Source organism: Crocuta crocuta, unplaced genomic scaffold (assembly GCF_008692635.1).
Source record: "Crocuta crocuta isolate KB4526 unplaced genomic scaffold, BGI_CrCroc_1.0 scaffold160, whole genome shotgun sequence".
Taxonomy (NCBI): Eukaryota; Metazoa; Chordata; class Mammalia; order Carnivora; family Hyaenidae; genus Crocuta; species Crocuta crocuta.
The window spans coordinates 2,822,013-2,832,857 of NW_027527591.1; positions in this window are offsets into that span (position 1 = coordinate 2,822,013).

Below are 10,845 nucleotides of genomic sequence, written 5' to 3' on the forward strand. Positions count from 1 at the left end.
TTTTTTTTTTTTTTTTTTTTCTGATGGAGGAACTGGTAGAGACTTGGTTCCTCAATGGTGATGGCAAGGTGGTAACTGCCCATTGTCACAGGACACTCAAAGCGCCAGGGAGAGCTAAACAAATCCGCAGACATCAAATGCACACTAGTACAACCAATGCACTTCAGATACATCATCCAACATTTAAAGCCAACATTTAAATCATTCCTGCATGAACTCAACACAGGCAGTAATTACATCATCCAAAGGAACAAAGCACTCCCTTACAACCAATTAAACTCATTCAAGTCAATTATTCAAACAATTCCTGCCAATATACAATTCAAACCTTATGTCAAAAGAATGTGTTTATAAACTGACTAATGGCTTTCCAAAATGAGCTTCCTGGAAACATTATAAAGTGTCCCAGTCCAGAGCATCACAGCCCTCCAGGGGATTTGCCAGCTTTGTCCCCCACAACCTTCTGCATCTTATTATACATGAGAAATCCAGAGAGCATGGAGTTTTAAGGGGCTGAGATAAGAAATTTCTGAGATAAGAGACTTCTGATGTAGAAACAGAACTGGACCCCCAAGCTAGGGCTCAATAGACAATATTCTTATTTCACACACACAGGAAAAAGTATAAACTAAGCTTTTCAAGAATTACGTTAACAGTCCCAATAAATACACTGTACGCATGTGTGCTGTGCAGCTCAAATTGTAGATGATACTTCATTGGTACAAAAATTGAATAATCCCACTCTCAATTCTCCAAGGAATCCGGCTTTGGTTAATTACGGTCATGGGAACCATGGGAAAAAGAGAGCCTCTCTTCTAACTGGATATACCCTTTCACCATTTATTATGCCGCTAAGGGCCCTTCCCAGTATCCCCACTACCTCCTGTAAGTATCCTGGCACCGTCTGCAGAGGCAATGCAGTACAAATGCAAAACTCAACTCCGCCATTGGAACCGGAGTTCAAGTTGCAGTGGGTGCATTTAGATGTTAACCTGCATCATTTTAAAATTTTCAATCCTACATTTAAAATGCTACTGTAAAATCACTTAGGACATAATTCTGGACTTCCTTATTAAAGTCATATGCATGTATTAGATACAAAATTCTCTCTTACAATCAATGCTGAGACTGGTCGACTAAAGCATCATAAAATCACATAAAGAAATTCACTCTGGCTGTGCAGGAGGGAAAGGAAGGAATTACAAACAATTACAATCTATACTGGGGACAGTTTGTGGGGTGAGTGGTAGGTCTATCAACATGCAAATACCTCCATAATATTTCAGGGTATTACTGTTACCAACCAGCCTCCAGCTCTAAGAAATTTCCAAAATGGTGTGCTGAGCGGCAGAACAATACTGATAACATTACATGCTAACATAACACAGAATGTTTATGTCGAATCACCCTCCAACTGAAGCATGACTATATATAAAGTGAAATTTCTTTTTCTCTTTCTTCCTCCTTCTTTCCTATGTTCCCTCCTTCCTGTTTCCCTTTCTCCCTTCCCTCCTTCCTTTTTCTTTTCATTCTTATGATAGCATGGGGAAAGGCAAGTGTAACTGAGGTCCTGTGACTAGTTTATGGCTCTATCTCCCCATTTTATGATTTTGGGCTTAACCTACATTTCCATATACTTGATGGCTCCTTACCTAATATTTAGTTACTTGCTCCTATGACCTCCAAAATGGAAGTGTCAAAGTGCTAGCCAATAAATGCCCCAGGGAAGGATGCTTTTCTCTCATGCACACATGAAAATAGAGCAGCCATGTTTCTGGGTCACTCAGCTGGTGTCAAGTCAACATGCAGGGAGGAAAGTACTCATTCCTGAGACGCATCATGGGCCGAACCAGTGCCAACACACCTCCAACTATATTGTACCCAAGAGATTTCACCTGTCCTCTATAATACTCTCTGGCCAGAAATTCAAAACAAAGGCAGCAGCAATTAATACCCTACTCTTCAAGTCAAACTAACCCTAGGGGCAAATAGTATCATGTGGGAGAGAAAAGAGAAAACCCCTTTTGTTTATTTATTTCATGTTTTAATTTTTTTAAGTTTATTTATTATGTTTAGAAAGAGATTGCAAGTGGGGGAGGGGCAGGGAAAGAGGGAGAGAGAGAACATCCCAAGATCATCACATCATCTGCGTGGATCCTGATATGGGGCTCAAACTCACTAACTGTGAGATTGTGACCTGAACCAAAGCTGGATGCTTGCCCAACTGAGCCACCCAGGTGCCCCAAAACCCCTTTTCTTTTAATTTGTGGGGTATATGTTCTTCAGTCCTAGAAAATAAAGTCCTTCTTCAAGGCTGTTTGCCCTGATCCAAGCCTAAGAGATAAGCTTTCCCATCATCTATACATTTGCAGTGGAGACCAAATAATTTTTTCAAATGTTAAAATAATAAGTAATTTTCTTACTAAGATCTCCAATGAAAAAAATTGCAATAATCCTTAATAATCTATTGCAACTTTAATTTCCCAGATGTGTATGAAGGTAAAGTATTCACAAAAAGTATGAATCTGCAGTCCACTAAGACCTCTCTTAGATTCTCAATAAACTTAACTTGAGAAATAATTTTTACTTTTTTCTATAAATACAAAAACAAACCTTTCTACCATTTTTCCGGCTAGGACATGCAATTATAAATTTAAATGTACAAGAAAGAGGATATAGGTGCAGTTGTAAACACAAGTTTTTAAACCCAGAATTCCCAAAGAGAAACAGTACTTTCCCAAGACAGGTGTTTAAGTTATTGTTCAAAAGATGGGCGGAATTTGTACCCTGATTAATCCATTGGTTGAGCCCTGCTCACCATGCACCCTTAATCTCTCAAGGCAATGGTACCTCTACACACAAACAATCACTACCACAGCAGGTGCAGCAGGAGTAGATAGAGAGAACAGGCAGCGTGCTAATAAAGAGATGGTTAGAAAACCGCAAGCTGTCGAGCCCTGGAAAAGAAATGTGATCATGAGCAAATTCAGCCTGCAATCAGAGAGAGTTTTCCTGGTATGGGTCTGAATGACAATGATGAGCCCAGACATATGTTGCCCTCCTTCCTCACTTTTCAAATAGAAAAAGATGTTTTTGCTCCTCCTATAGCACTGAAAACATTATAATAATACTTTATAGTGACAACTGGCTCATCTCCCCTCTATATCAGAGGAGGTGTGTCCTTTCCTCTAACACAAAGGGGAAAGTTATACTCACGATCTAACAAACAGTATAATTCAGTCCTGATCTTTTCTTTTTCTTTCAACCTTGGAGAATAGCCAACTTGTGCAGCTAAAAAAGAATAATGCAAGCAAGCCAAAGAAAAAGGTTGTAAAGCAAATCAGATATTTAATAAAGAAAGGAAAAGGCCATTTCAATGCAGATTCAATTAGTTTCAGGTCCAAAGGTTTCCCACAGGTCCCCCACAAAGACCTGTGAGTTATACTGAGTGAGGTTCAGATGCCTTTTTTTTTTTTTTTTTAAAAAGAACTAGGACATATCCCTGTGGTCCCTGACATAGGCAGGAAAACTGATTTAGTGGCCTAATTCCATTCTCAAAATTTGAAACTCCAGTATTGCATTGGTGCCTTCAGGGCATTTTCCTGACATTTCACTGATGCTAAACTGTTCTCCATTTGGCTTTTTACAAATTGATACATATAGCTGGGAGCACAAACATGTGTAAAGGTAAATTTACTATCCAAACTCTTGAATGAAGAAAGACAAACTGTGGAGGAAAGAAAACTAGAAAAGAGAAATCAGACTTAGCTTTAAAGGGGGCATGGGGGCATCGCGCTGTGCTAAAGGACACCTAAGATGATCTTAAACACAAAGACAGCCAGCAGGTCATTCAAAGAACGCAGTTGCCAAGAAGTGGCTTGGAAGAACATGGTGTAATTTCCATCAATTTCCTCATCCCTTGTAACTTACATTGCACAGTTGATGTCTGTCTATGTGAAATATTTTGCACATGCATGTTCGGACAATCCCAATTCTGTGTCCCACCCCATGAGACAGCTGCCTGCCCACTCCCATGTAGAAATTCTGAAGCTACCACAAAATTCAGATGACTTAAATTGAATCTGTTATATATTAGGATCCACCTATGATTTGTACCAGCTCCATGTAAGACACCAGAGTGCAAACCTCCTGCTGAATATCTAGATGGCTAAGTGCAGAGGGCAAGAGAGAGATGACCATAAGCTAGCAGTGAAGAAGTGGGGGTTTGGTGGATCACTACAGCTAGGGCCAGACAAAAGGCAAGCAGAGTGGCACGTTATTCAGTAGATTCTTCTGAGAAAGCAACGTATAGATTCTTTAAGGTCACGAGAGGGTAGAAGATGAATATACTTGAATTAGACTTCATGTTTAGAAATTGTAAGTGGGGACAAAGATGTGCTTCAGTGTGCTTTTTGTGTGTGTGTTTGTATAGGGTAGGATTCGTGTACAGAGTGAGGATTTAAAGCAAGCAAAGACAGTCATAGGTCCTGCTTTAAGCTTGGTTATTTGAAACTGACCCTGAGAGAGGGGGTTGCGTGTAGGAGACTACTGCAGAGTCCCCTCTGGAATGAGGGTAGTGAAGGAGAGGGGCAGACTGAGCAGGAGAAAAGCCAGTAGCAATGCAGTTAAAACAGAGATCCCCACCCGTCCCATGAGCAGCTCTAGATCTAAGGTGTCCCTTCAAATTGATCCCAGATTGAGGCAAGGGTTCTGGGCCCTTGTACTTACCAAAATGACTGGTCATTAGATGCTCTACAAAGACAGGGTTAAGAAGATGAAAAAAACAACCCTCAGCACTACCCTGCCTTGCCCCTGGGTTTCATGATCAAGGCTTTATTAAAGAGCTCTGAGTTAGGCCCTATGAAAAGGCATACAATGGAATTATTCTGCCTGAAGAAAATCGAGGTAACATTTGAAAGTTTGAAAAGACATGTCCTGGCTTGTTGTTCTCCACCTTGCTCAAAACATGTCTCAACTTCTGGTTGAGACATATTAGGCTAGATCTAAGAAAGAGCTCCTACAAGTATGAGGAGCTAATCACCAAAAGAAATATGGATGCTCCTTTTCTGGAAGGATTTCAGGTGAAACAGCTACCCATAAGTAAAAGTTGTGATAGGTTAAACAGACATTTCTCTTTCCTTTCTTTTGTTTGTTCTTCTTTGTTTTTTAATACTAGCCCAAGAAATACATTGGGGACAATAAGATGTCAAATATAAACTGGAGGCTAGAATAATTCACAGAATTTTCTAGTTACCATTTAGCACCACAGTTTTGGGATTCAAGATTCTCTCCTCTCTCTCTCTTTCTCTCTCTCTCTCCATCTTTCTCTCTCTCTCTTTCTCTGTGTGTGTGTGTGTGTGTGTGTGTCTTACCAGTTGTTTTTCAAAGTTTAGTCAGAATGACAATCATATGGAGAAGTTGTTTCTTAAAAATGCAGATTCAACCTGAACTTCCTAAATCAAAATCTCTGGCAGTGAAGTCTGAAAACCTGTATCTTTAATAAGCTCTCAAGATGTCATAATATATTAGAAATACTGCTCTAGAACTTGAAGTTACCAGGGAGAAAAGTTTAGTCTAACCCTTTGAACTCCAAGTCCTGTCCCTCCAGGGGCAGAGAGTTGAGTCCGAGCATCTGATCCTTGCTTTCTCTGCCAACTCGGACACCGGCTCCAGCGCCCAGCTTTAAGGCTCAACCCAGATTTGGGGACCATGGCAGACAAGCCAGCTCTGCTCCATGGCTACAGCCCTTGTTCTTGTAGCCCCTCTTGTCTACACTGCAGCCACAGGCCAACCAGTAATGTGGTCGGTTCCAGATGATCCTACATGGCAGCAGCTGAATTCCTAAAGTTTCCTTCTTGATCTAAGTTATACTCCAAAATCCACTTTGCTCTACGGACCAGCTTCACCCGCCTCTTACTAGAAACTAATCTTCTCCCATAGTTACTCACCGATGCATTTGAACTCTTGCCTCTCATGGCAAATAGAAAGGAAAACAGTAGCACGAAAAACGTGGCTATGAGGCAAGTCAGAAAATTTTGAAGTTTCTCTTTTAAATAATTGAAAAGTACCTGCTGTGAGGCAATTCTGCAGCTTAAAAGAGAGGCTATATGGGCCACGGTGTCTCTCTGTTGGTTACTTTCCCCAGGACTGCCAGATATGCCAAAAAATACCTCAAAATGGGGATCTATCTTATGGGGCTTTGGCAATACATCACCTCCATTCCACAGGTGAGTGTTATATGGTTGACTGGGGCCGGAGGAGAATGTAATATTCCTGATTAATGATTCATTGCTGCAAGAAGGCTGCTCTGGTAAGGGACACTCTCCATCTCTATCTTAATTATGCATTGTAAGCATATACAGAAATGGAAACCTGCATAATTTTCACCATGCAATGTAGGTACATATTTTCAACAATAAAGGGGAAAGCCGCTGTTTCATTTTGCTTGTAAAGACACAGGCTAACACGGTTGATCAAGATCCCTTCTCAAACATTAAGCATAGAGAGGAAAAGACAGTCTAAATGTTTCTACATTTTTTTTACCGGCTTTCTGTGCTCACAGTCTTTAATCTCTTAAGAAAACCCCAGCACACCTGTGTTTCACATGATAGCGGCTCACACCCAGCAGGTACATTTAGAGAAAAGAATCTGTCAGCACACTAATAACAGTCCTGACAAGGGAGGGAGGAAGCACTGCCAGCACCATAGGAAATACCATCTCTGGGAAATTAAAAGTGTACTGCAGTGTGTACGGTGTACGTGTGTTTATGTTCTTGTTTCCTTCACTGGCAATAGCTCCTGTCAATCCACGAATTCTCTATTATGAATGAAACAGAAAATTGCTTCAGTATTAAAAAGTCTCAGCTGGATGTTAAACCAACAGCATGGTGATTTTAAACTCAAAGCTTAGATAACTCTTGCTTTATGCTTCTTTGAGCTGAAAAGGAAAGAGGGTACTCTCCACAACAGATGCAATACTGAGGAGAAAAGTGTAAAAAGTAACAGCCATTTGATTAATTTTGTGTGTGTTTTGTTTTGTGAATGGGGAGAATTTTCTAGAAAAAAGACTACGGAGTCTTCTGATCCACCTTCTACCAAAGGTCAATGACCTCGTTGCCAAGAAAGCTCTAGGGAAATTAGGAGGAAACAGAGAAGGTGTGGTTGCTAGGAGGTCAGAGGCAGAGGAAATACCACAGAAATTTAAGCATGGGGCCCCTTGGATAAATAAGATACACATAGTAGCAGTTCTAGAACTGCCATTATGAATTGGAGCCACTGACTGGCCACCAAAAGCAGTCCTCCCTCTTTCATTGTGGCTAGACACTCAGCAGCTCAGCAGAAGGCTTTATTTCACAGGCTTCTGAGCAGCTAGAGGTGGCAATGTGACTGACTCCTCATCTGTGGAATAACGTGGAACAACATGTGGGAGGCGATGGATTCCTGATCTGGGGCTGAAGGCATGTGCACCCCTGTGTTTTGCTGACCTTCCCACAGGCTGGAATACAGATATGCCTGTGACCAGTGTCGATCTAACAGACAAGGGTGACACAGTAAGGCAGAACGAATCTGTGATCCTGAATGGCTACATGGAGCAAAGCTAACCTGAAGTAAAGAAAACCAAATGTGTTTATTTCACTGCCGTGTTTCTGAGCCTCTTTGTCACTATAACTTAGCTTTCACCCTAACTAGTACACGTTATAACATTCTGAAACTAAGGTCTTAGAACAGAACTAAAGAGACCTCAGAAGATACCTGTTTTCTCAGTTTAGCATTGACATGACCAGATTTCTAGAGTATTCTGTCTTAAAAGCAATAATACAATGATTATTTCCTGAGAGTTTACACGAGGTACATTTATAAATTAGGAGAAGGAGCACTATAATACATTTTCAAAAAAATTATTCTAAATTTATCAAAAATGAAATGGTCCTTGAAAAATCAACAGTCAAAACTATATTAACTACAAATGTGTTCAGCCACGATAGCCATAGATGACACAGTACTGTTGTGGGCTGAATTGCTGTCCCTTCCCTAAATTCATACGCTGAAGCCCTAACTCCAAGTACCTCAGCATGTGGCCATACTTGGTGATACAGGTTCTTTAGGGAGGTAAGTAAGGTGAAATGAGGTCATTAGAGTGAGTCCTTCTGCATTAGGACTGGTTTCCTTATAAGAAGAGATTAGAAAACAGGCTACAGAAAGACGATGTAGAAGACACAAGGAGAAGGCAGCCATGTGCAAGCTAAAAAAGAGAGTCTTCAGAAGAAATCAACCCTGCCAGCACCTTTGTCTTGGATATCCAACCTCCAGAACTGTGAGACAATAAATTTCTGTTGTTTTAGCCACCCAATCTGGTGGTCCTTTGTTATGACAGTTCTAGAAGACTAACACAGCTATGTCAATGCCAAACATTTTTCTTTTGAGCCAGAGCTAGGGAGAAATTCTTTGGGTTGCTTCTCTAACAAAATGAAACAGAAGAAATGGGTTCTATATGATTTCCCGTAATTCAAATCTTGGGATTCTTCTTACCAACAAAGAGAGAACTTGTTCATACTTTGATTTATCTGAATTTTCAAAACAATTCCATACTCTCCCCATAGTAAGTTTGGATCCATGCCTTATGCTATATCCAAAAGTAAACTCCAGATAGGTTAAAGATCTAAAATACAAGAAAATAAAATGCAGAAAGCCATCTTTGCAGCCTAGGAGTAGAGAAACACTTTTGGACGTGAAGCTAAATTCTCAAATCCCAATGTTAAAGTTGGATGGGTTTAACCTCATTAAAATGAAGAATTACAGTTCAATGAAAGATACCTTAGAAAAAGCTAACAGACTAGAGGAGATTCTGCAACACCTAAAGCCAAAGGGGATTAATATCTGCAATATCCTCCCCTTCAAAAACAAAAACATGACAAAAGACAACTTCTGCAAATCAACAAGAAAACAATGAAATATCTAAGAGAAAGATGGGCAAAGGATATGAAGAAGTAAATCTCAGAGAAAGGGAAGATGTCTGACAAGTATATGAAGAAAAGCTCAGTCAACATCCTTAGCAACAAAAATACTGAAAGTTTAACCGTCAATGATATTTCCACATTGTCCATTAGAATTGCAAAATCTAGGGGAACCTGAGTGGCTCAGTCGGTTAAGTGTTCAACTCTTGATTTCAGCTCAGGTCATGATCTCACAGTTGGGAGATCGAGCCCCACGTCAGGATCTGCAGTTGACATGGAGCCTGCTTAAGATTCTCTCTCTCTTTCCCTCTCCCCCTTTCCCCTACTCTCAATCTTTCTCTCTCAAAAAAAGTTGCAAACATTAGAACACTAAATAACATCTAGTATTGGAGAGGATATGAGAGTGACAGAAACTATTAGACACTACTGAAGGGAATATAAATTAGTTTTCTATAAAGCAATCTAAAGGGACTAGGGAAACTAACTATAAGATGTCCTCTGATCCAGCAATGAGGACAGTAGTCCCCCCTTACCTGTGGAAGGTACAACCCTCAGTGGATGCCTGAAACCACAGATAGCAATGAATCCTACATATACTATGTTTATACTATGCATACTAGGCATACATACCTATGATGAAGTTTCATTTATATAATTTAAGAACCAGTAAGAGATTAACAACAACAATAATAGAGAAATTATACAAATATATTTTAATAAAAGTTATGTGAATGTGGTATCTCTCTAAAAATATCTTATTTTTAATTTTGTTTCCTTTATAGTTTATTAATTATTTTGATAGAGGTAGAGAGCAGGAAAGGGTGGGGCAGTGAGAGGGAGACAGAGAATCCCAAGCAGGCTCCAGGCTGTCAACCCAAAGCCCAATGTGAGGCTCGAACTCACAAACCATGAGATCACGACCTGAGCCAAAATCAAGAGTCAGATGCTTAACTGACTGAGTCACCCAGGTGCCCCAAAAATACTTATTGTACTGTATCACACTGTAATCACCCTCCTTCTTGTGACAATGTGAGATGATAAAATGCCTACACAGTGAGATAAGGTGAGGTGAACAACTCAGGCATCATGAGGTAGTATTAGGCTACTATTTACTTTCTGACAATTTGTCACAAGGAGGATCATCTGCTTCCAGGGAGAAATCGACCATGGGGAGCTAAAATTGCAGGAAGCAAAATCGCTGATGAGAGCGGACTCCAGTAAGTATCTCAGATATAGTCACATCTAGATACTTCTGAGAACATGTGCCTGGATTTACCTGGCTGTATTATTTGTATTATTCGATTTGGAAGTGAGAAACAATGCCCATCCTTAGGGGAAAGGATAAGTAAAATGAGGTGAAGACAACTATGAAAATATTATACGTTATCCAATACAACCAACTGTAGGCAGAGCAACACAGATCTAAATCACAAGTTGTTGAGTATTTGTAGCACTATTCCATTTATTAAAAGTACATAGTGGGGCGCTTGGGTAGCTCAGTTGGTTAAGCAGCTTTCTCTTGATTTTGGCTCAAGTCATGATCTCAGGGTTCCTGAGTTCGAGCCCTACACAGGGCTCTGCACTAACAACAAGGAGCCTGCTTCAGATCTTTTGTCTCCCTCTCTCTGCCCCTTCCCCACTCGCACATACTGACTTTCTCTCTCTAAAATAAATAAATGTTTAAAAAAAGTCTTTAAAGTGCATATCTACAAAACTCATATTTTCCAAAGGATATATAAATTAAACATATTGTGGTGATTGCCTTCTAGAGGAGAAGAATGGGTTGGGAACTGGGAATAAGAGAAAAATTAAAATAGAATAGGGTCTTGTATGCACCAATAATGTGATACTAAAAACCCAGGAGTATAAATATCTCATTGTTGCACCTGAG